Source organism: Rutidosis leptorrhynchoides, chromosome 2, assembly GCF_046630445.1.
Source record: "Rutidosis leptorrhynchoides isolate AG116_Rl617_1_P2 chromosome 2, CSIRO_AGI_Rlap_v1, whole genome shotgun sequence".
Classification (NCBI taxonomy): Eukaryota; Viridiplantae; Streptophyta; class Magnoliopsida; order Asterales; family Asteraceae; genus Rutidosis; species Rutidosis leptorrhynchoides.
Window position 1 is genome coordinate 108,214,910 of NC_092334.1, and position 26,937 is coordinate 108,241,846.

The following is a 26,937-nucleotide window of genomic DNA, read 5'->3' on the forward strand; positions in this document are numbered from 1 at the left end:
TCTTTTAGTTTTGCATTGGTTGCTTCTGATACCTTAAATCCTTCAGGTATCTTCATATATATATCACTATCTAGTGATCCATATAGATAAGCAGTCACAACTACCAGGCTGATTAAGTATCTAAAAGTAATTGCATCCATAACAGAAGAATAAGTTTCCTCATAATCAATTCCTGGTCTTTGGGAAAAACCTTGAGCTACAAGTCTAGCTTTATACCTTGTAACTTCATTTTTCTCATTTCTTTTTCGCACAAAAACCCATCTATATCCTACAGATTTCACATCTTTAGGTGTGAGAATGATAGATCCGAAAACTTTTCTTTTATTGAGCGATTCAAATTCAGCTCGTATTGATCCTTTTCAATGATCCCAATCATGTCTACTTTGACATTCCATGACAGATTTTGGTTCTAGATCATCATCATCATTCATGATGTCATATGCAACATTATATAAAAATATCTGATCAAGATTTTTCATTTCATTTCAGTTCCATAATATTTTTGAATGTGCATAATTGATTGAAAATTCCGTATTGACATCATCAATCTCCTCTACAGAAGGAGTTTTGATTTGTGGTTCTTCTTGAACACTTTCTTTTACCTCATTATCAGCCGATTTTCTTTTTCGAGAATTTTTATCTTTGGAACCAATTGGTCTTCCACATTTCTGGCGTGGCAAAGACTCAAGAGCGACATTATTGCCAGCTTTTGGAATTTCAATTCGAGCTGGAGCATTTACTGCTGGTATATATGATTTAGTCACTCTTTTTGTATCTGTAAATGCATCAGGCAATTTATTCGCAAGTTCTTGCATATGCATTATTTTTTGAACTTCGGTCTCGCATTCTTTTGTGCGAGGATCAAGATACATTAATTGAGGTTCACACCATGAAACATCATTTTCTTTATTTTTTATTTCTCCCCCTAATCTAGGTAACAATGTTTCATTAAAGTGACAATCAGCAAAACGTGTTGTAAAAACATCACCCGTCATGGGTTCAATATATCTTATGATTGAAGATGTTTCATATCCAACATATATTCCCATCCTTCTTTGAGGACCCATTTTAGTGCGTTGTGGTGGTGCGATAGGAACATAAACCGCACAACCAAATGTTATAAGGTGGGAAATATTTGACTGATGACCAAAAGCAAGTTGCAAGGGAGAATATGTATGACTTGCACTTGGTCTAATGCGAATTAATGATGCAGCGTGTAAAATTGCATGACCCCATACAGATACTGGGAGTTTTGTTCTCATTATCAATGGTTTAGCTATTAACTCCAATCGTTTGATTAGTGATTCGGCTAAACCATTTTGTGTATGCGCATGGGCAACATGATGTTCAACAACAATCCCAATAGACATGCAAAAATCATTAAATGCTTGAGATGTAAACTCACCAGCATTATCCAATCTCACCCTTTTTAAATTATAATCAGAAAAATGTGCTCTCAATTTAATAATTTGAGCAAGAAATTTTGCAAATGCCATATTTCGACTTGATAATAGACAAACATGAAACCATCTACTAGATGCGTCTATTAGGACCATGAAATATCTAAATGGTCCACATGTTGGATGAATTGGTCCACATATATCACCTTGAATTCTTTCAAGAAACATTGGTGATTCTTTTTCAACCTTAAGAGGTGATGGTCTTAATATTAATTTTCCAAGTGAGCATGATGTACATGGGATAAGTGCATCATGAGGGATCTTTTAATCCGTCAATGGATGTCCATGTGTATTTTGTGAAATGTCCCGTTCATATCGATTATAAACGTTTCATATTAATTGATTTCGTTGCAAGATTTTGACCTCTATATGAGATGTTTTTCAAAGACTGCATTCGATTTTTAAAAACAAACCATAACCTTTATTTTATTGATAAAGGTTTAAAAATGTTACGAAGATTAACAAATAATGATAATCTAAAATATAGCGTTTTCACACGACCATTACATAATGGTTTACAATAATATTACACAACAACTTAAATCTTCGAATGCAGTGTTTAAACAATATTATACAAGCATTCAGACTCCAATCCTGTCTTTATTTACCATGCAACAGCGGAAGCTCTTAATAATCACCTGAGAATAAACATGCTTAAAACGTCAACAAAAATGTTGGTGAGTTATAGGTTTAACCTATATATTTATCAAATTGTAATAATAGACCACAAGATTTCATTTATTTAATAATCTTACACTCGCAAGTGTATAAAAATCATTCATATGATGAACACCTGGTAACCGACATTAACTTTAATGCATATAGCATATTCCCCGCATACTCGCAAGTATGTCATAAATTGGCAATCGCAATCACCATATAAATCGAAGTACTAATGCCATTCATAACTTGAATGGGGGTTGTTAGGCCCAATAGATCTATCTTTAGGATTAGCGTCAATTAGGGGCCATTTCTCTAATTCTTAGGCTACCAGACTTGAAGGGGCAATATTTGGTTTAATAATCCAACCATAGAATGTAGTTTCGCGTACTTGTGTCTATTTTGTAAAACATTTATAAAGCTGCATGTATTCTCATCCCAAAAATATTAGATTTTAAAAGTGGGACTATAACTCACTTTCACAAATTTTTCCTTCGTCGGAAAATAACACTTGGCCACTGGTCGATTCACGAACCTATAACAAATATTGATGTGCAAAACGTGGTATATGAATTATTGTATAAAATAGTATGAAAAAATACCGATTAAAGATTGCTACACACTAACGGGCAGTGTACCCGATCGTGTAGTAGTATAGACATTGGTAAAATCCGTGTATCGTTCCAAAGATAGTATCTAAGTCAAATTAGGATTATAAACTAAAATGTGATTAACTAATAAAATTACAATTACAAGATATTTTGGTTTGCCATTTTACGATGGGCGAATCAAGTGATGAATAAGATTAAAAGACAAAATTTTTGGTATTTTAAGTTTATGAAAGTAAAAAGATAGTTTTGATATCAAATTAAGGAAATATGCTCATCTAGACTTTTTACCCTTAATGTTCAATGTTATTTAGGATTAAGATCGGATTGATTGGTTATGTACGAGAACTAATTAATTGGTTCACCAAGAGTAGTCTTGCGCAAACACTCAAACGTGATTACACGACGCAAGTGATGTTCTTATCATCTAAGACCTCCTACTTGTAATCAACTAATTCAACTAGTTTGAAGACTTGAAGAATGATCAAGTCAATGGTGTGTTGTACATGATCCACTCTTATATCAACTAATGGTTTAACTTAATTCATTCCCTTGGTCCGGTTAAATGCTCAATTCACCCAACCCAAGTAATTAACTAAGTGTTATAATAAGATCCCTATAAACGTCACTAGATAAGGCAAATCACTAACACATGTTAATTAATAGAACTAGGTAATTGAAAGTGTGTATAACATATTCTAAGGAATTGGCCATTCTCCTAAATGATTACACATACTAATTAAGCTATTCCAAAGTATCTACAAGAGTCGTTCTTACATCCTTATGTAAATTAACCATTTGAACTCAACTTATCCCTTTTGGTAAAAGACGGATAAACACATGTCACTAGGTGTAAATCGATACATTAATTTAACAAGATGATGTTTCTTAATCAAATGAACATATCAACTAGTTGAATTGAAAGGATTAAACTTAACAAGAATGGTTCTTGTATTCAAACATCAAACTATCGTGCATAATAACAATCAATCAATAGTAAACATTCAATATTTCGGTTATTTATCTAGATGAACATAAAATGGACTAGCCAACAATCATGCTTGAAAACTTGAACAAAACAGTAACAAAGATAGAATTCATTGTAAATACAAGATTGACCTTTTAGGAGTAATCTTGGATGAAGTTCTTGAATGATCCGTGATTTTTCAATGATTTAAGTGCATAAATGCACTTTGATAAGCCCAAGAATTACTTTGATTCGTATGTTTTAGTCACAGAGCAGAAAAGAAACTGGTGCCCCTTGAAATGAAGCTGGAAAGAGGTTTAAAAAGGCTGAACAGTGGTTAGAAAGTGGAGTGCGCAAACGCACAAAAGAGGGTGCGCGGTGCGCACTATTCACCTACTATACTTTTGCTTTACAGCTCGATATCTCACGTTCAAATCTGTTGTACTGGTAAAAGTGCGCAGAGGGGTGCGCTGAGCGCACTACTGTGTGCGGCTCGCACATAGCTTGGCGTACTTTGGTTTTGGCCAAGAAGTCTTCTGATCAAAATATTGCATTGTGTGCTGCGCGCACATTTAGTGGTGCGCTGAGCGTACCCTACTGTTCTTGGATTTCTGGTCTTGGTTTCGATCTCTGAGCAGTATCATACATAATCTTCCATATTTCTTCAAGTTTACAATGATTCTGGACTATATTACAACAATATGAAATACAAACGGAAACATTATGTTTACATACGAGATAAACAACAATAGGACTCGATATTGCGACTAAAGATATGTCTAATTTAAGCAATATCAAAAGCCCCCACACTTAACTCTTGTTTGTCCTCAAGCAAGTCTTGTCTCAAACATATTAATACAAACCATAAAATAGAAAACACACACATTTATTGGAGAACACAATAATGGAAATCACACTCACACGATATAGTACACAATTTTACACTAGTCACACGTAGTACACAAAAACACACACATTATTTTGGAACACAAACTCACGCTTTATGAACACATGTTTACACAATTGGAATACATACTCGTTGATGTACACACATAATTTATGAAACACACGTACACATTTGGATTGTTTGGGAGAGACGAACTTCGGTGAAAGTTCTTTAAAAATTTGGATCCTTAGGGAAAATTGGATCTTTGAGAAAACGTTTTTAAGATTTTGAAAATGTCATTGCTAGTTTTTAAACTAGACACGTTTTTCGGTTTTAACCTCAAATTCCGATTGAGGGTAACTGAAAACCGAAATCTCAGTCAGCGTTTAGCAAGCTATTCGCCCCCATGATTGTAGTATCATGGAACTCTTAACCGGGCGCCCCCTAACGCGATATAAATATCGGTCTTTCATGACAATTTGTACAATTTAGATCAAGGGTTAAAACTGCGAAGACTGAGCTATCGTTTGGGACAGATCCTGCTCCAGCTTATATACCGTAATCGGTTTTACACTGGATAGCTCCTTGGATTTACCCTACCAAGTTTATTTTCGGGTTTAAAAGTTCAAAACTTTCCCTTCCCACTGTACCTTTATATCGTGATATGATATTGGTATGAAATGATATAGTTTAGGAAGTTTGCTATATCAAGTAAGGTGAAATTCGGAAGACTTTACTTCCTTCAAGGATGGACTAGATGCATCCTTTCCGTTTAGTGACTTTTATTTCTTTTATTTTCAAGCCATATATCATTTTAATTTTGCAAAATTTTGTGATAATAATTCGAAAAGATTAGTGAAATCCCCCACACTTGGCTTTTTCGCTAATACTTTTAGTTAAAAAAATTAAAATTTCTTCATAAATAACAAAAATAAGCCAAGTTGCATACCCGAGTGAACCTCCCCCACACTTAAGATTAAGTAAAGTCCTCATTACTTAAAATCTGGAAAAATTTAAAAATGCACAAGGGCACTAGTGTGAAAAGAGTTCGAAAAACCTTGGTATAACGTCGGAGATCGTGAATCTTAGGTGAGCGATGGTGCTGAACTTAATGCCAGCATAAGAACATCGTTCATTCCTTGATCTCCATCACAAATTCCAATTTGATTGTACTTAGCTGAACTTAATGCCAACATCACTAAACCTTAACAATAAGAAATAAACAAACACACAAAATAAAATAGATAAAAGTGGTGTATTCAACACAACCACCACAAACGTTAATCCTACAACATAAATATTCTAATTATTACAAACCATTGTTTTAAAAGAAACTATTCTGAAAATTACCAAAATGTTACCAAATGTTACCAAATAGGGCATATGAGCCCTCTAATTATCACCAAAGAAGTTACCAAAAGGCCAGCCGGAGTAGGTGCCCGAACCATCATTCCTAGGTCTTCCCTGCGGGTATTGCTCTTCAAAGCGTCTTTGTGCATCTTGCATGGCCACTTGTTCATCATATAACGGAGGACTAGGAATTCGGTTTGGTGTGTGGTAATAGGTTGAATGTTGGTAGGAAGTAGCATAATACTCTTGGGGGTTTTGTATATACAATCCAACATTATGGCGAAGCCAATCGCCTCTATAATTCCCCCACCTTTGGTCATACCTTACTGCCCTATTATGCTCGCGCTGCTCTTCATGAAATTGGTTAAATTGTTGCCTTTGTTCCTCATATTGGTTATCCCTATGTTGATAACCTACCCACATGTCATGAAAACCAGAAATAACTTCCTCAAACTCTTCTTCCCTTAACCTTTGTGTCCGCCTACGCCTTCGCCTTTGAGCTTGTGGTAACTCTTCTTCAGTTTCAGGTTCTTCCATGCGAACCTCTTCCTCCACATCATATCTTCCAACACCGCTACCACCCGCTTCATGATCATGGCCACGGGGCTGTACGTTTACCCTCAGAACAAATGGAATAAGCCTTTGATGATTATTATATTCCAAAAATTCTGCATTCAAATAATAAGTTTTGTTCAAAGGCTTCATTGTTGTACTGTTTGGAATTAACCGAGATAAATTGACACCAAAATGCCTAGCAATCTAGGTGATGTATTGCCCACCAACAATCTAATTCAACCCTCTATCTCCCCTTGAATTATCAAGATAACTCGCCAACGTGGATGGAATGTCGACACTACTTTTGTTGTAGATTTTGTCTACAAGAAAAACATCGAGACGTGTTACCTTATTTGTGCCATGTTTTCTTGCATTAAAAGTACATGCAACTAGTCGATGAATCATTCTTTTATCTTTATTGGTTATATCAGTAAACTTGCTTCGGCTAGAGGAAAATTGAGTGTCGCTCATATCGTTCCAAAATGGGCGTGGATCATAGGAATCGTCATAATACTCGGATGACCGCAAATAAGCATTGAGTTGGTTATCATCAAGTTCTCCATATAGTCTGAATACTCGAGCAAGCTCAATTTGACTAAGTGCCTGATTGATCCCACCTAAATGAAATCTCATGAAGCTTTGATTTGTCGGGTCCATAATCAGATCAAAACGTAAAGACGCTATGAACTCTTTGCATAACTGTGGGTATATGACATCATTGAACCTCATAATTCGTTTCTATGCCCTGATTGTTATTAATCTGCCCGTTAAAATTTGGTATTTTACTTCCAACATTCTAGACACTCTATCATACTCCCGTGCTTCCACCAATAGAGCCGGGTCAAAATACCACGTTGCATCGCATGATTTGTCTGCCACCCAATTATAAGCACTTGCGTAATTCGGATGGTCTCGGATATAGGCTAACCAAAGCCTTGGGGGTCATTTTGATCCGGTGATTGTTATCGTCCTTCTGGTGAAGAATGTCGTTCATTTGGTGGAGAATGTTGTTCATCTTCAGAAGAATCTTGTTCTTCACGATACTGGTGTGAAGGCTCTTCTCGCTGTTGATTTCCCCTTGATCTAAAGTTGTACTGCACACATAAAACATACACCAAAACAAAAGAGGCGCATAGAAAATAGTATGCATTAGTGTGAGCTTGTCATAAATCAAGTATATGTTCAAAAATACATATAGCACATAATTATGTTAATCATTCATGTAAACATTTTCTCAAAAGATCCAAGATTAACATAACTAGTCTAGCATTTTAAAAACCAAATTTGAACATGAACCTCATATCATTCTCATCCTTTTAAGAAAACTATCACATTAGACACAAAGTAATGGAAACTTAACAATTTTCAAGCATTTATATCAATTAAGAACCAAAACATGCTAGATTTCCAAAACATGAACCATGTCATGCTCAAAATGTGATACATACTTATTGGTACACAAATTATATCAAAACATTCACAAACACTTAGCTAGGAACCAAATTCAAAGCCAAAATTATGATTTAAAGTCTACATAAACCCTAGAATCATGAATATACACTAAAAACACAATGGACTATGATTTCAAGGCATACAAGACAATTATAACAACCTAAAGCATGTTAATGTTTATAAAAATTATCAATTCAAGAAAACCCACATAAAGTTCTTAAACAATCCAAAAAATTAAGCATGAAATTGAAGTATTGGAAAAAAAAATTAAGTGGAATCATATGAACATACCCTAGGCATCTTGAATTAGGCTTTGATTTGAGAAGAATTGGTTAAAATTGGAAGAATTGAAGTTATGGTTTGGAGTGTTTTAGTGAAAGAGAGAAATTGGATCTGCAATTATGGGTGATGAATGGACAGAAAACGAATGTGTGGTGTTAAAGAGGTGATAAAATAGTGGACCCTACAAAAATTTGAAACAGATTCGAGCTAAATGGGAGAGTGCGCCGAGCGCACACCTAAGTAGTGTACGGCGCGCACTAGTGTTCCAAGTTGAAAAACCTACTGACCAATTTTTTGTGAAGTGCGCTGAACGCACATATGAGGGGTACGCGGCGCGCACATGTTGTCTTTCAGGTATTTTCGCGTTTGGTCAGTTCAGGAAGGTTGGTAACATATTGGTGAACGTAGTGGTATTCAACAAAAATTAAAAATCACTCAAAATCATTAAAAATCACGCAATCCTAATCCTAACATTTGTGAAGTTTTAAAAGCGAGTCGCTTCACCCGACTCTCTCCCAAACTTTAAGTAGCTTTGGGGTTGAAAACGAGGTTGACCTCATCTTCAATGTTCATGGGTCCATCAACAGATAGTTTGACCCTGTGTCCGTTTACCTTAAACGTATCACCCTTCGCATTCCTTAATTCCACCGTTCCATATGGAAAAACCTTGTTAACAACAAATGGTCCCATCCATCGGGACTTGAGCTTGCCAGGGAAAAGTTTAAATCGTGAGTTGAATAACAAAACACGATCACCCTCTTTAAAATCTTTTGGATTCTTAAGACGATTATCATGCCAAACTTTGGTCTTTTCCTTGTATATGAGTGGGTTTTCATAGGCGTTATGTCTCAACTCATCCAAATCATTAATTTGGTTTAAACGTAAGTTTCCCGCTTCCTTTAGATCGAGATTACATATCTTAAGAGCCCAATATGTTGTGTGTTCTATCTCCAAAGGGAGATGACATGCTTTCCCATACACAAGGCGGTAAGGTGTGGTTCCAATAGGAGTTTTGTGAGCGATTCGAAATGCCCACAAAGCATCGTCAAGCTTCGTTGACCACACCTTAGGATTGGATCCAACCGTTTTCTCAAGGATCCTTTTAAGTGCCCGATTCGTATTTTCAACTTGCCCACTTGTTTGTGGGTGATAAGATGTAGAAATTTTATGGGTTACCCCAGATCGTTTCAAAACCTTTTCTAATTGGGTGTTGCAAAAATGGGTACCACGATCATTAATTAAAGCTTTCGGGGTACCGAATCGGGAAAAAAGCTCTCTAAGAAAATTTATGACAACTCGTGCATCGTTAGTTGGGAGAGCCTTTGCCTCTACCCATTTTGACACGTAATCAACGACAACGAGTATGTATTGGTTAGAATTGGATTTTGGGAATGGTCCCATGAAATCTATGCCCCACATATCGAACACCTCACAAACTTGAACTATGTTTTGAGGCATTTCGTCTCTTTGACTAATCTTTCCCGCCCTTTGGCAAGAATCACATGATTTACATATTTGGTGGGCATCCTTGAAGATGGTAGGACAATAAAAACCGGCCTCATAGACTTTTCTCCCCGTAATTTTGGGACCAAAGTGCCCACCCGTTGGACCAAGGTGACAATCAAGAAGAATTTGAATGCATTCCTTCCCCGAAGCACACCTGCGAATAACTCCATCCGCACATCGCCTAAATAGATAAGGTTCTTCCCAAAAATAGTATTTTAGGTCACTAAAGAATTTCTTCCTTTTCTGATGTGACCAACCGGTTTCTAGGTACCCTCTAACAATGTAATTGGCGAAATTAACATACCACGGATCTTCCACCTTCTCTATTCGCATGAGGTATTCATCAGGAAAATCATCTTTAATACTCGATTCACGGAGTACTTCAAAATTGGGATTTTCAAGTCTAGAAAGATGGTCATCCGCGAGATTTTCGGCACCTTTCTTGTCCTTAATCTCGATATCAAATTCTTACAAGAGCAAGACCCATCTTAGCAATCGATGTTTGGCATCCGGCTTAGAGAAAAGGTATTTCAATGCCGAATGATCGGTGAAGACAATTGTCTTTGATAGGACAAGATATGATCAAAATTTGTCAAAAGAAAAGACGATTGCAAGGAGCTCTTTTTCCGTTGTTGTGTAGTTTAATTGGGCTCCTTCTAAAGTTTTGCTTGCATAATAAATGAGTTGAAAACGTTTCTCAACCCGTTGGCCCAAAACTGAACTAACTACAAAATTCGATGCATCGCACATTAGCTCGAATGGTAATGACCAATTTGGAGCTATGATTATTGGTGCGTTAACAAGTTTTTGTTTTAAAATGTTGAATGCCTTAGTGCATTCACTTGTGAAAACAAAGGGTGCATCTTTTTCGAGAAGTTTATTCAATGGTTTTGCAATTTTTGAAAAATCTTTAATAAATCGTCGGTAAAACCCGGCATGCCCAAGAAAACTTCTCACACCCTTCACATTTGAAGGAGGTGGAAGGTTGGTAATGACGTCAACCTTTGCTGGATCCACCTGAATACCAACACTTGAGATTTTGTGCCCCAAGACAATGCCTTCTTTAACCATAAAGTGGCATTTCTCCCAATTTAGCACTAAGTTTGATTTCTCACACCTAATTAGCATTTTCTCCAAATTTAGAAGGCATGAATCGAAAGTGTCACCGAAGACTGAAAAGTCATCCATGAACACCTCCATGCAATCTTCAATCATATCGTGGAAAATGTCCATCATGCACTTTTGGAATGTTGCAGGAGCATTACATAGACCAAAGGGCATTCGGCGGTATGAAAAGGTGTCATAGGGCCACGTGAAGGTAGTCTTTTCTTGATCCTTGGGGGAGATGGGAATTTGAAAGTACTCCGAAAAGCCATCTAGGAAACAATAAAAGCTATTTTTCGCTAGTCTCTCTAACATTTGATCAATGAATGGTAGCGGAAAATGGTCTTTTCTAGTGGCATCGTTTATTTTACGATAATCAATACAATCTCGCCACCTTATAACAGTTCGTGTAGTGATAAGCTCGTCTTTAGCATTTATGGTAACAGTTATACCACCCTTTTTAGGAACACAATGGACCGGGCTTATCCACGGACTATCTGAGATTGGGTAGATTAGACATGCATCTAACAATTTAATGATTTCCTTCTTGACAACATCTTGCATATGAGGATTTAGTCTCCTTTGACGTTGCACCACTAGTTTGGAATTTTCTTCCATTAAGATATTGTGAGTGCAATAAGAAGGACTAATTCCTTTTATATCATGGATTTTCCATGCAATAGCTTGTTTGTGGGCCTGTAACAAGGAAACAAGACGTTCTTTTTCATGTTTAGAAAGAAGTGAGGAAATAATTACCGGAAGCTTCGAATCTTCCTGAAGAAAAGCGTACTCAAGATGATCAAGGATCAGCTTAAGCTCCAAAATTGGAGGTTCCTCAATTGAGGGCTTACTCCGGTACTCGCTATCCTTGTTCAGTTATTCTAACTCCCCCTCAGTTGGTTCATACCCATTTGCCATCAATGTAGCCATCACATCCATTTCTTCTTCAGGAAATTCTTCATCTCCACTCGCCAAATCGTATGTACCTTTTTCATCCGATTTAGGAAATTCTTGCAAGAACTCATAATGCGTTTCTATGCTTTGTATAAAATAACAAGTATCATCTGAAGATTCAGGATATTTTAGTGACTTATCAATTGCAAAAGTTGCACTAGCTTCACCAATTCTAAGGGTCAACTCCTGATCATAAACATCAATGACACATCTAGCAGTTTTTAAAAATGGTTAACCCAAAATAATTGGTATTCTGTCATCAACTTCCATGTCTAAAACCACAAAGTCTGCCGGAAAAATCAGATTCCCGGTCTTAACTAACATATTCTATATTATTCCTCGAGGGAATTTTATAGAGCGATCAGCTAGTTGAATAGCCATTCGTGTGGTTTTGAGTTCCCCAGGGGCTAATTTAAGGTAAATCGAATAGGGCATCAAATTGATACTAGCCCCTAAATTGGCTAATGCCCTCATACAATCAAGGTCACCCATTAGACATGGAATAGTGAAATAACCCGGATCTTGAAGCTTTTCGGGAAGTGTGTTGGACACCAGCGCTGAACATCTAGCATTTAAAGTGACTGATGAAATGCTTTCCATCTTCTTGCGGTTTATAAGTAAGTCTTTTAAGAACTTAACATACTTGGGCATACCTATAATCACATCAATAAAAGGCATATTTATGTTAATTTGTTTAAACATATCTAGAAATTTTGACCTTTCGGCTTCGAGCCTTTCTTGTTGTTGCTTCCTTGGGTATGGGAGCGGTGGTTGACATGGCTTCACTACGGGTTTCTCCCGTTCTTCCTTCTCAACCACTTGTTCCGGCTCCTTAACCGGTTCATCATTTTTGTTCAACGGAACACTGAAATCAGAATCTTCGGGCATTATTGGAGCTTCATATGTTAGACCACTCCGTGTGGTGATAACATTGGCGTGCTCATTTTGGGGGTTCTTATTAGTATCGCCCGGTAAACTTCCTGGTTTTCTTTCACTAAGTAAACTAGCTAAACCACTCATTTTATTCTCCAAATTCTGAATTGCGGCTTGTTGGTTTTTGAATTGGTGTTCGTTTTTCTCGTTTGTTTGGCTTAACAAGATGGGTCTGAGATGCAATTAACTTCTCCAACAAACTCTCTATATTTGACTTTTTCTCTTTGTTTTGGGGTTTTTGATAGAAAACCGGAGATTGTTATTGGAACCCATTACTTGACCCTTGTTGGTAATTGGAATTTTGACCTTGAGGGTTATATGGGTTGTTGAAGTTTCGGTTAAATTGGGTTCTTCCTTGAAATTGATTATTATTTCTTTGGCTTATGAAAGCCACTTCTTGTTTCTGAGCCATTGTTAAACCGGCATCACAATCTTTTTCTAAATGGAGACCACCGCAGTATTCACAACCTACCTTCATACTATGGATTTCCTTGGTGATCTTTTCCATGTTTCGAGCAACACCGTCTATTTTCACACTTAGGGAACTAAGGTCATCATAAGCACCGGCGCTTTGGACTTGAGCATGACTAGTAATTGGTCGTTCTTGATGCCACTCATGAGAATAATCGGCTTGCTTCTCGATTATCTCATAAGCTTCTTGTTCGGTTTTGTCCATGAGTGAACCTCCGGCCGCTTGATCAATGAAAATTCGGGTTGCAACATCACAACCCTTGTAAAAGATTTGAACTTTTTGGAAGGTATCCAAACCATGGTTTGGACAACCTCTTAGCATTTTGGAAAATCGATTCCATGCTTCATACAAGGTTTCCATCGGCTTTTGACAAAATTGGGTAATTTCTTGTTGGAGTCTCGCGGACTTAGAAGCTGGAAAATATTTCTTAAAATTTTTTTCCAACATACCATCCCAAGTTTCTATCGTAGCATCGGGTAATGAATCTAACCAACTCCGTGCTTCCTCGTGGAGTATCCATGGGAAAAGTTTTAAAAATATGGCTTGATCAGTGTCCGATTGAAGTTTGAATAAAAGACATATCTCTTGAAAAAGACGAATATGTTCGTTTGCATCTTCATTCGGACCACCACCAAATTGACATCTGTTGTTAATCATTTGGAGAATAGGTCCTTTTATTTCAAATTTTGCTTCACCTGTGGGCGGAATAATTGCACTTCCTTGTCCGGTTCGAGTTGCCTTCATCTTGGCCGCCATTGATTGTCTTGGTACCACCGGTCTTGCCTCTCCTTCCATTTCAAAATTTGGAGGATGAACGAGTTCACCAAATTCAGAATATCTTGGCTTGGTTGTACTTGATTCTGAATCAAAAGTTTCTTGCTTTGATGAAGATTCAAAAAGTTCAAGTACTTCTTTTGGGATCCTACCAAGCTTTTTATCAGGTTCTATAAACGGTGTAAGTAATGGAGAATCTGAACTTCGGGTATATGGCATATGCAACCTAAAATCTGTCAATCACACAACTAACGAAACTATTAAACGCACCGATTCTATAAGTTTAAAAATCAAAGACTATTAATAATTTAAAAAGAATTAAGAAACTACTTAATCACAAATTAGTTAATAATTCTATTTTGACACAAAACTGTCCCCGGCAGCGACGCCAAAAACTTGATGTGCAAAACGTGGTACATGAATTATTGTATAAAATAGTATGAAAAAATACCGATTAAAGATTGCTACACACTAACGGGCAGTGTACCCGATCGTAGGGGTGTTCATCGGTTCGGTTTTCGGTTTGTTCGGTTTATTCGGTTCGGTGTATTCGGTTTTGAAATTTTTTTAGGAAAAACCGAAAATCGAACCGAAAACCGAATTCAAAGTTAAAACCGAACCGAACCGAAAACCGAATTCGAATTCGGATTCGGTTCGGTTTTCGGTTAAAACCGAATATTATGAAAAAACTAAGAACGATGGTCGTTTAATTGTAGCGTTACTGATGTCTTAGTTATTTATATCCTAAAACAATGACGTACTATTAAATTATCAAGAATCCGATGATTTATTAATATTTACAGCTTAATTATGACGTTTACTGCTTCTGTTATTAAGAAGAAGAACATAATAATTTGAGTAGCATAATTATAATGTAAGCTACCAACTCATCATATGGGTGAGAACATATTTTATTGATTGGATCCCAAATTATAATGACATTAAAACATAAATATACAAATTAAATATTTAAAAATTTTGAATTCGGTTTTGAATTCGGTTCCGAATTTTCAAAACCGAAAACCGAATTCAAATTCGGTTTCGGTTTGACTCGATCCGAAAACCATTTTTCAAATTTGGTTTGGTTTTTTTTTCGGTTTGGTTTCGGTTTGGTTTTCGGGTTCCACGGTTTCAAACCAAATACTGACCACCCCTACCCGATCGTGTAGTAGTATAGACAATGGTAAAATTCGTGTATCGTTCCAAAGACAATATCTAAGTCAAATTAGGATTATAAACTAAATTGTGATTAACTAATATAATTACAATTACAAGATATTTTGGTTTGCCCTTTTACGATGGGTGAATCAAGTGATGAATAAGATTAAAAGACAATATTTTTGGTATTTTAAGTTTATGAAAGTAAAAAGATAGTTTTGATATCAAATTAAGGAAATATGCTCATCTAGACTTTTTACCCTTAATGTTGAATGTTATTTAGGATTACGATCGGATTGATTGGTTATGCACGAGAACTAATTAATTGGTTCACCAAGAGTAGTCTTGCGCAAACACTCTAACGGGATTACACGACACAAGTGATGTTCTTATCATCTAAGACCTCCTATTTGTAATCAACTAATTCAACTAGTTTGAAGACTTGAAGAATCATCAAGTAAATGGTGTGTTGTACATGATCCACTCCTATATCAACTAATGGTTTAACTTAATTCATTTCCTTGGTCCGGTTAAATGCTCAATTCACCCAACCCAAGTAATTAACTAAGTGTTATAATAAGATCCCTATAAACGTCACTAGATAAGGCAAATCACTAACACATGTTAATTAATGGAACTAGGTAATTGAAAGTGTGTGTAACATATTCTAAGGAATTGGCCATTCTCCTAAATGATTACACATACTAATTAAGCTATTCCAAAGTATCTACAAGAGTCGTTCTTACATCCTTATGTAAATTAACCATTTGAACTCAACTTATCACTTTTGGTAAAAGACAGATAAACACATGTCACTAGGTGTAAATCGATACATTAATTTAACAAGATGATGTTTCTTAATCAAATGAACATATCAACTAGTTGAGTCGAAAGGATTAAACTTAACAAGAATGGTTCTTGTATTCAAACATCAAACTATCGTGCATAATAACAATCAATCAATAGTAAACATTCAACATTTAGGTTATTTATCTAGATGAACATAAAATGGACTAGCCAACAATCATGCTTGAAAACTTAAACAAAACAGTAACAAAGATAGAATTCATTGTAAATACAAGATTGACCTTTTAGGAGTAATCTTGGATGAAGTTCTTGAATGATCCTTGATTCTTCAATGATTTAAGTGCATAAATGCACTTTGATAAGCCCAAGAATTACTTTGATTCATATGTTTTAGTCACAGAGCAGAAAAGAAGCTGGTGCCCCTTAAAATGAAGCTGGAAAGAGGTTTAAAAAGGCTGAACAGTAGTTGGAAAGTGGAGTGCTCCAATCGCACAAAAGAGGGTGCGCGGCGCGCACTGTTCACCTACTACACTTTTGCTTTACAGCTCGATATCGCACGTTCAAATCTGTTGTACTGGTAAAAGTGCGCGGAGGGGTGCGCTGAGCGCACTACTGTGCGCGGCGCGCACATAGCTTGGCGCACTTTGGTTTTGGACAAGAAGTCTTCTGATCAAAATATTGCATTGTGCGCTGCGCGCACATTTAGTTGTGCGCTGAGCGCACCCTACTGTTATTGGATTTCTGGTCTTGGTTTCGATCTCTGAGCAGTATCATATATAATCTTCCATATTTCTTCAAGTTTACAATGATTCTGGACTATATTACAACAATATGAAATACAAACGGAAATATTATATTTACATACGAGATAAACAACAATAGGACTCGATATTGTGACTAAAGATATGTCTAATTTGAGCAATATCAAATATATACATATATATCAAAGTATGATTGAAATATATTCACAACATATTTTATTTACGTTTTTTTTTAACGATTTAAGTTGTTAAGTTAGCAGTCCAACATTAGTAGTTCACAATTAATTGTCCACAGTTAGTAATACAGAAATAAATCAATTTAATTTCTCGAATCAATCCATGACCCAGTGCATACAAGTATCAGACTCGATCACAACTCAAAGTATATATATTATTTTGGAATCAACCTCAACCCTGTATAGCTAACTCGATCATTACCGCATATAGAGTGTCTATGGTTGTTCCAAATAATATATATAGATGACGTCAATATGATATGTCAAAACATTGTATACGTGTCTATGGTATATCAAGACATGTATAATACAATATAAGTTAGTTAGGTTATGGTTAGTATGAATTTGTTATAAAATTTACGTAGCTACAACAAGTAAAATTTCCAATTTTGTTTTACCCATAACTTCTTCGTTTTAAATCCGTTTTGAGTGAATCAACTTGCTATGGTTTCATATTGAACTGTAATTTATGAAACTAAATAGAAAAAAATATAGGTTTATAGTTAGAAATATAAGTCACAAGTCGTTTTTGTAAGAGGTAGTCATTTCAGTCGAAGGAACGGCGTCTTGATGACCATTTTGAAAAACATACTTCCACTTTGAGTTTAACCATGATTTTGGATATAGTTTCATATTCATAAGAAAAATCATTTTCCCATAAGAACAAATTTTAAATCAAATTTAATCATAGTTTTTAATTATCTAACCCAAAACAGCCCCCGGTTTCACTACGACGGCGTATGTCCGGTTTTACGGTGTTCTTCGTGTTTCCAGGTTTTAAATCATTAAGTTAGCATATCATATAGATATAGAACATGTGTTTAGTTGATTTTAAAAGTCAAGTTAGAAGGATTAACTTTATTTGCGAACAAGTTTAGAATTAACTAAACTATGTTCTAGTGATTCAAGTTAAAATTTTCGAATAAGATAGTTATATATATATATATATATATATATGAATCGAATGATGTTATGAACATCATTACTACCTCAAGTTTAGTAGGTAAACCTGCTAGAAGTGACAAGAAATAATCTAGCTTCAAAGGACCTTGGATGGCTTGGAAGTTCTTGAAGTAGAATCATGACACGAAAACAAGTTCAAGTAAGATTTTCTACTCGAATTAAGATAGTTATAGTTATAGAAATTGAATCAAAGTTTGAATATGAGTATTACCTTGAATTAGAATGATAACCTACTGTAAGTAACAAAGGTTTCTTGATCTTAGATGATTACTTGGAATGGATTAGAAAGCTTGGAAGTATACTTGCAAACTTGAAAGTATTCTTGAGTTTATGAAACTAGAACTTATAGAATTTATGAAGAACACTTAGAACTTGAAGATAGAACTTAAGAGAATTCAATTAGATGAATAGAATTGAAGAATGAAGGTGTTTGTATGTGTTTTAGGTCGTGATATATGGATTAGATATAAAGGATATGTAAGTTTGTTTTCTTGTAAATAAGTCATGAATGATTAATAATATTTTTGTAATCTTGCTAAATAATTCATACTAGATTACAAAGAATCGTTCCCACATGTTTAATGACTCAATAAGGGCTGCTAATAGCTGATCATTGAAGTATATATACCAATAGTATGTACATCTAGGAGTTGTGTATTGTATGAGTACAAATACGGGTGCATACGAGTAGAATTGTTGATGAAAATGAATGAGAATGTAATTGTAAGCATTTTTGTTAAGTAGAAGTACTTTGATATGTGTCATGAAGTCTTTCAAAAGTATACTAATACATCTTAATACACTATATGTATATGCATTTTAACTGAGTCGTTAAGTCATCGTTAGTTGTTACATGTAAGTGTTGTTTCGAAACCTTTAAGTTAACGATTTCGTTAAATGTAATTAATCCCATTGTTATTATATTTAATGAGATGTTAAATTATTACATTAAAATGATAGCATGATGTACTAATATATCTTAATATGATATATAAATATTAAGACGTTATTACAACGATAATCGTTACGTATAGATATCGTTTTGAATTTCCTAAGTTAGTATTCTTGTTTTATGTATAAGGTTCATTGTTAATATACATAATGAGATACTTTAATTATCATTTCATCATGTTAAACATATATATATATATATATATATATATATATATATATATATATATATATATATATATATATATATATATATATATATATATATATATATATATATGTTCATATATATAATATCATGTTATATACAAGTTATAACGTTCGTGAATCATCGGACAAACTAGGTGGTCAAACGTTAACACAAAAACCGTTTCAAATAATCAAGTCTTAACAAGTTTGATTGCTTAACATGTTGGAAACTTTTATTCATGTAAATATTAATGTCATATAATATATAATCATGCAAAAGTTTGGGTCACTACAGTACCTACCTGTTAAATAAATTTCGTCCTGAAATTTTAAGCAGTTGGAGGTGTTGACGTATCATCTGGAAATAAGTGTGGGTCCTCTATGAGCATTCCATCGAACCCTAATGATTGGTATTTTATTTTGCTTAAGTCTTTTAACCTCACGATCCATTATTTCGACGGGTTCTTCAGTGAATTGAAGTTTTTCATTGATTTGGATTTCGTCTAAAGGAATAGTGAGATCTTCTTTGGCTAAGCATTTCTTCAGATTCGATACGTGAAAAGTATCATGTACGCCGGTGAGTTGTTGAGGTAATTCAAGTCGGTAAGCTACTGGTCCGACACGATCTATAATTTTAAATAGTCCAATGTACCTTGGATTCAGTTTCCCCCGTTTACCAAATCGAACAACGCCTTTCCAAGGTGAAACCTTAAGTATGACCATCTCTCCAATTTCAAATTCTATATCTTTTCTTTTACTGTCTGCGTAGCTCTTTTGTCGACTCTAGGCGGTTTTCAACCGTTATTGAATTTGAATAATTTTCTCGATCATTTCTTGGATTATCTCCGGACCCGTAATTTGTCTATCCCCACCTCGTTCCAACAAATCAGAGACCTGCACTTTCTGCCGTAAAGTGCCTCAAACGGTGCCATCTCAATACTCGAGTGGTAACTATTGTTGTAGGAAAATTCTGCTAACGGTTGATGTCGATCCCAACAGTTTCCAAAATCAATAACACATGCTCGTAGCATGTCTTCAAGAGTTTGTATCGTCCTTTCACTCTGCCCACCGGTTTGTAGATGATAGGCAGTACTCATATCTAGACGAGTTCCCAATGCTTGTTGTAACGTTTGCCAAAACCTTGAAATAAATCTACCGTCCCTATCAGAGATAATAGAGATTGGTATTCCGTGTCTGGAGACGACTTCTTTCAAGTATAGTCATGCTAACTTTTCCATTTTATCATCTTCTCGCATTGGTAGAAAGTGTGCTGATTTTGTGAGACGATCGACTATTACCCCAAATAGTATCATAACCACTTGCAGTCCTTGGCAATTTAGTAATGAAATTCATGGTAATGTTTTCCCATTTCCATTCCAGGATTTCAGGTTGTTGAAGTAGACCTGATAGTTTCTGATGTTCAGCTTTTACCTTAGAACACGTCAAACATTCTCCTACGTATTTAGCAATATCGGCTTTCATACCCGGTCACCAAAAATGTTTCTTGAGATCTTTATACATCTTTCCCACTCTGGGATGTATTGAATATCTGGTTTTATGTGCTTCCCTAAGTACCATTTCTCTCACATCTCCAAACTTTGGTACCCAAATTCTTTCAGCCTTATACCGGGTTTCGTCTTCCCGAACATTAAGATGTTTCTCCGATCCTTTGGGTATTTCATTCTTCAAATTTCCCTCTTTTAAAACTCCCTGTTGCGCCTCCTTTATTTGAGTAGTAAGGTTAGTATGAATAATTATATTCATAGCTTTTACCCGTATAGGTTCTCTGTCCTTTCTACTCAAAACGTCGGCTACCACATTCGCCTTCGCTTGGTGGTAATGAATCTCAAAATCGTAATCATTTAACAATTCAATCCACCTACGCTACCTCACGTTCAGTTGTTTCTGATCAAATATATGTTGGAGACTTGTGTGGTCGGTATATATGATACTTTTGACCCCATATAAGTAGTGTCTCCAAGTCTTTAATGCAAAAACAACCGCGCCTAATTCCAAATCATGTGTCGTATAATTCTGCTCGTGAATCTTCAATTGTCTAGATGCACAAGCAATTACCTTCGTTCGTTGCATTAATACACAACCGAGGCCTTGCTTTGAGGCGTCACAATATATCACAAAATCATCATTCCCTTCAAGCAATGACAATATAGGTGCCGTAGTTAACTTTTTCTTCAACAATTGAAACGCTTTCTCCTGCTCATCCTTCCATTCAAATTTCTTTCCTTTATGCGTTAATGCAGTCAAGGGTTTTGCTATTTTGGAAAAATCTTGAATGAATCTTCTGTAGTAACCAGCCAATCCTAAAAATTGGCGTATATACTTCGGAGTTTTTAGGGTTTCCCACTTTTCAACGGTTTCAATCTTTGCCAGATCTACCTGAATGCCTTCTTTGTTCACTATGTGACCGAGGAATTGAACTTCTTCCAACCAAAATGCACACTTTGAAAACTTAGCGTACAGTTTTTCTTTCCTCAAAAACTTTAGCACTTTTCTCAAATGTTCTTCGTGCTCTTGATCATTCTTTGAGTAAATAAGTATGTCATCGATGAAAATAATGAAAAACTTGTCAGGGTATGGTCCACACACTCGGTTCATGAGGTCCATGAACACAGCTGGTGCGTTAGTCAACCCAAACGGCATAACCATAAACTCGTAATGACCGTAACACGTTCTGAAAGCAGTCTTCGGAATATCATCCTCCTTCACCCGCATTTGATGATACCCAGAACGTAAATCTATCTTCGAATAAACTGACGAGCCTTGTAGTTGATCAAATAAGTCGTCGATTCTTGGTAGTGGATAATGGTTCTTGATGGTAAGTTTGTTCAACTCTCGGTAGTCTATACACAACCTGAATGTACCATCTTTCTTTTTGACAAACAAAATAGGAGCTCCCCACGGTGATGTGCTTGGTCGAATGAAATCACGCTCTAAAAGTTCTTGTAATTGACTCTGGAGTTCCTTCATTTCGCTGGGTGCGAGTCTGTATGGAGCACGAGCTATTGGTGCAGCTCCGGGTACGAGATCTATTTGAAATTCAACGGATCGGTGTGGAGATAGTCCCGGTAATTCTTTCAGAAATACATCGGAAAATTCTTTTGCGACGGGAACATCATTGATATTCTTTTCTTCGGTTTGTACTTTCTCGACATGTGCTAGAACAGCATAGCAACCTTTTCTTATTAGTTTTTGCGCCTTCAAATTACTAATAAGATTTAGCTTCTTGTTGCTCTTTTCTCCGTACACCATTAAGGGTTTTCCTTTTTCTCCCATAATGCGAATCGAATTTTTGTAACAAACAATTTCTGCTTTCACCTCTTTCAACCAATCCATGCCAATTATCACATCAAAACTCCCTAACTCTACTGGTATCAAATCAATCTTAAACATTTCGCTAACCAGTTTAATTCCTCGATTCCGACATATATTATCTGCTGTAATTAATTTACCGTTTGCTAATTCAAGTAAAAATTTATTATCCAAAGGCGTTAATGGACAACTTAATTTAGCACAAAAATCTTTACTCATATAGCTTCTATCCGCACCCGAATTAAATAAAACATAAGCAGATTTATTTTCAATAAGAAACGTACCCGTAACAAGCTCCGGGTCTTCCTGCGCTTCTGCCGTATTGTAACAACCCGACTTTTTCCCGTTACTATCGTTACTTGTCCGTTAAATATTTAACGGTGATTACTTAGAACTTTATGTTTTTAACATAATTAAATGCATACTTGATCCTATTGGATTATTTGAATTAATATGTATATTAATTTATGAACTTATTTCGAATAATGAAATAACTAGAAAACGATACGATTAAGTTAATCGCCTAGACAGCTTTTCAGTTTACGGAACTCAGTTAAACGATAAAATAATTATTTTTAATAATTATTGAATTTATGAAAAACTTATTTAATTTATTATTTATTTAGTAAATTAAATCCGGTGATTTCGTTTTAACGACTAGTTAAAATTCCGGAGATCCGGTACGGTTAACGGCACTCGAAACGGACCACGCGCGTACAAGAAAATAACGAAACGAATAGTATTTCACTTTTAATAATTATTTTATGCAATTATTATGTTTTAAACATACTTTTAATTTATTATAATTTATATAGATTAAAAACGCGAGAAATTGACGTTTAACGTTCCGGTTTGCGTTCTCGACCAACGACAAATAACATAGGACCAAGGAAATTATCTAGTGACTTAGAAGACTCCATGGACACTTCCTTTCAGCTCCCAAATGGCCACCCCCTTCTAGCCCATTCGTTTGGATTATTTTTGTGTCCCGATTGACTAATAAGTGGTCCATTATGCTCCTAACCTAGCCCTAATCCATCATTTATCAAACTTATGCCCTCCTCCTCCTAAATCACGACTCAAATCAGTCCCCAAACCCTCTCCCATTGTCGATCATCATCCCCACAAAAACACCACTCAAAACTCAAAATTAGAACAAGTCTCGTGAATTAAAGTTGTTGCTTTCTTCATCCTCTACGCGATAGTACTTGCAATTTGTGATTCTAAGGTATAATTGAAAATCCTAATTGTTTTAGATCTGATTTTATTCAATTACATAGTGTAATCAAGTCTAGTGCTCAATTAATGGTGTCATGCGTTGTTATTTATCGTTTGGTTGCGTAATTAACGTTGTATGCCTAAAAAACTAATTTGTATTTTAATGATCTGATTTAATTGACATGAGATCTGATCTTTTAATATGTTTAAATAGAAATATATCGAAAAATTATTAATTTTAGACTCCGATTTTGCGTGATTTCGTTATCGTATGCTCAAGATATGCTTAATCCAAGTTTTCGTTAGGGTTTGCATGAGATACGAATTTTTTGAGTTGAATGATTTGTGTTTTAGCTTATATAAAGTGTACTAATGTATTCCTTTTGAAAAGTTATGCAATTTAGACTTAAGATTTGCATCAAAAGGTTATGTAATGCTCCCATTATGTCAAAACGAAGTTTCGTGTCGTTAAGTGAGCTGAATCTGTTTTCAAAGTTACATAAATTTTTTTAGAGTGAACTAGGAATTGATTTAGACTTTGATCTTCTGGAATGTATTATGTTTTATGTTACTTGACATGTTTCATTTGTATGAGAACTTGCGAGAACGTGATTTTCCATGAGATATATGCTCGTCTAAATGATATGTCCGGTTGATGATTAAAAACTGATGAGTCTGTAAAGGTTTGCAAAACTGTACAAATTGGCTAAAGAAATGTTTTTAATTATTTTATCACTAAAACTCTGAGATGTTTTGAGATGCCTCCAATTGGCCGTTCATCAAAATCTATTTTCTATATTTTATGAAAAATGTTTAAAAACTGACGCGCAGGCAGAAATTTCTGTAATGAACTATGAATAGACCCTTTTTGATATTGGACTTTTATTTATTGTATGAGGCTTTGGCTGGACTTTTTGGAATTTATTTTAAGTTTAGTTATGATCTGGAGTTGTTCAAGATTTAATGATTTATGTGCTATGATCTATAGTTGGATCTTTCTATGACGTACGAAATTCTAAGACATGCTTTAAGGTGCAAAAGTGCAATATGCTTAATTATGACTTGTAAAGTGATACTTGATCTAGGTTTGACTTATTGATCATGTTCGTATGACTTACTGAGATGTTTGACTTTAGTTTACCACTTTGACCGAGTTGACTTTAGGGTTGACTTTGGTTGAACTTTTGTTGACTTGCTTGGATTAGTTGACTTTTACTTGTTCGTTGAGTCAGTCTGAGCACTAGGACTTTGCGTACACTATCGGTTGACATAGTATGACCTATATGTGTATACTTAAGATGAATACATGATTAGGTTGCGTTGTTCGGTCGAGATTGTTCGACTACAGTACGTTTTGCTAAGATATTTCAGGTGCTTTTGCTAAGGTGAGTCTACAGTCCCTTTTTCTTTAACATTTTTGGGATGAGATACATGCTACTTTTGAAACTATTTCTTAAACTTTTTTACAACTATTTTACTCACTAGGCACGAGTAACTTACCAAGAATATACATATGAGTTCAGATCAAAAATCCCTTAGCTTGATTATATTAGTTACTTTGTAAGCTCTACTTTATAGGGACGGTACCGTTAGGTTTGACAAACCTCACCGCAATGTTAAACAGGTGCTTATATAGTTGTTACTCGTACACTTGATCGGTGTATAGCCAGTATAGGGTAAACTAAAGACGTGTGCTCGGCTCAAGCAAAGGTTAAAGCTTTATAATCAAGTGCTCATGATAAGTGTATATTATTACGAAGCTTTTCAGAAATCTCGTGGCCTAACTTACGATGAATGTTACTTAAAGATGATGTTTACAAAGTTAAAACTAGACATGGTAATGTCTACAAACAGATGAAACAAAAAAAACTTTTTGATGTCACTCACAGTTGAAACTTGACATCTTACAAACGTTATTTAGCATTTGCTATATGCAAACTTTTGAGATTAAACCTTTGCGGTTTATTCAGATAAACAATTTTGAGAAATGATTTTCGACAAATGATTTATGGAAACTGTTTTATGAAACATATGAGAATTATTTACTCAAACCTGTAGATTCACTCAACTTTATGTTGATCCATTTTGCATGTTTTATCTCAGGTATTAGTTGCTTCCGCTGTAGAACATTGCTGTTATGTAGAAGTCAAGCCAAGCATTGGGACCAGAGTTAATACGCCGTTAGTGGATTCTGACGGGGTATGACACGTATTAATATTAAAAACTCTTCCGCGTCCCTGTCCATTAGTATTCCCCTGATTTGGGCATTCATTTCTGATATGACCCGGCTTCCCACATCCATAACAAATAATTGCGCTATTATTTGTTCCAACATTATTTGTTCCTTTATTCTTGTTAGCCTTTGGTCCATAAACTTCACACTTCGTCGTACCATGACCCTTTCTATTACACTTAGTACACGATGTCGTACAAATACCAGTCGGATGGTATGCTTCACACCTCTGGCATGGTTTCTGCCTCTGGTTATTGTCGTTGTTGCGGTTGTTGTTATTGTTAGAACGGGTGTTGTAGTTGTTGTTGGGATTGTTATTGTTGTTGCTGTTAAAGTTGCGGTTGTGGTGGTAGTTATTGCGTTTGTAATTGCGATTATTGTTGTTATTGTTATTGTATTGGTGACTCTTGTCACTGTTTTCTTCTCACTTCCTCTTGACTTGTTTCGTGTTGGCTTCTTCGGCCGCCTGCTCTTTAATTCTTCCTTCAATCTGATTTATGAGTTTATGAGCCATTCGACTTGCCTTTTGTATGGAGGCAGGTTCGTGTGAACTCACATCTTCTTGAATTCTTCCTGGTAACCCTTTTACAAATGCGTCGATTTTCTCTTCTTCATCTTCAAACGCTCCCGGACACAATAGGCACAACTCTGTGAATCGTCGTTCGTACGTGGTAATATCAAACCCTTGTGTTCGTAACCCTATAAGCTCTACCTTGAGCTTATTGACCTCATTTCTGGGACGGTACTGCTCATTCATTAAGTGTTTGAATGCTAACCATGGTAGTGCGTCAGCAGCATCTTGTCCCACCTGCTCGAGATAGGTGTTCCAACATGTTAACGCAGTACCTGTGAAGGTATGCGTAGCGTACTTTACTTTGTCTTCTTCAGTGCACTTACTTATGGCAAACACCGATTTGACCTTCTCGGTCCACCACTTCAATCTGATTGGTCCTTCGGTTCTATCGAATTCTAGAGGTTTACAGGCAGTGAATTCTTTGTAAGAGCATCCTACATGATTTCTTGTGGAATTTGTTCCATTGCTGGATTCAGAGTTATTTTTATTTTGCAACGCAACTTGTACTACGGCTATATTTGCAACAAGGAATGAACGGAAATCTTTCTCGCTCA

The 26,937-nt window shown here is 35.6% G+C and overlaps 1 non-coding gene across 1 annotated transcript; it reads left to right on the plus strand.

Moving 5' to 3' along the window:
* The first annotated feature begins 13,481 nt into the window (after positions 1–13,481).
* LOC139895224 (small nucleolar RNA R71) lies at positions 13,482–13,588 on the plus strand. The gene has a single exon (XR_011775685.1). It is a non-coding gene; the product is annotated as a small nucleolar RNA R71 (small nucleolar RNA).
* The last annotated feature ends 13,349 nt before the right edge of the window (positions 13,589–26,937 follow it).